Here is a 415-nt window from a genome sequence, read left to right on the forward strand (position 1 = left end):
CTGGCCAGAGGGCCCCTCCTCTTCCCCAACATTTCCCAACATTTTCTCCTTTTTTCTTTTAATAAATGAGTTCAGAGAAGAGAGAGACTCTGGTCTTGCTTGAGACAAGAACAATCTAGTGCCCATAAAAGTAGAAAGTTATTTAGTGCAGCTGCTTGGACATTTTATCTTGCAAGGAGGTCTGCAATTCTTGCAATGACAACTAAGGAGATAATAGAAAGGATTAGATTTGATAGTAACTTAATCTCTGGATTAGATACAGATATTGTTGTTATGTGCCATCAGGTCTCTTGTGACTCTTAGCGACCCTATGTACAACAGCCCTAAACTCTGTCCTGTGCCAAACACACTGTCTCCGATACACCCATCCCGATTATTTCAGTCACTGAATCAATCCACCTCATAGAGGGCCTTC

This window comes from Elephantulus edwardii, unplaced genomic scaffold (genome assembly GCF_000299155.1).
Source record: "Elephantulus edwardii isolate Elephantulus edwardi_28Jun2011 unplaced genomic scaffold, EleEdw1.0 scaffold00020, whole genome shotgun sequence".
Classification (NCBI taxonomy): domain Eukaryota; kingdom Metazoa; phylum Chordata; class Mammalia; order Macroscelidea; family Macroscelididae; genus Elephantulus; species Elephantulus edwardii.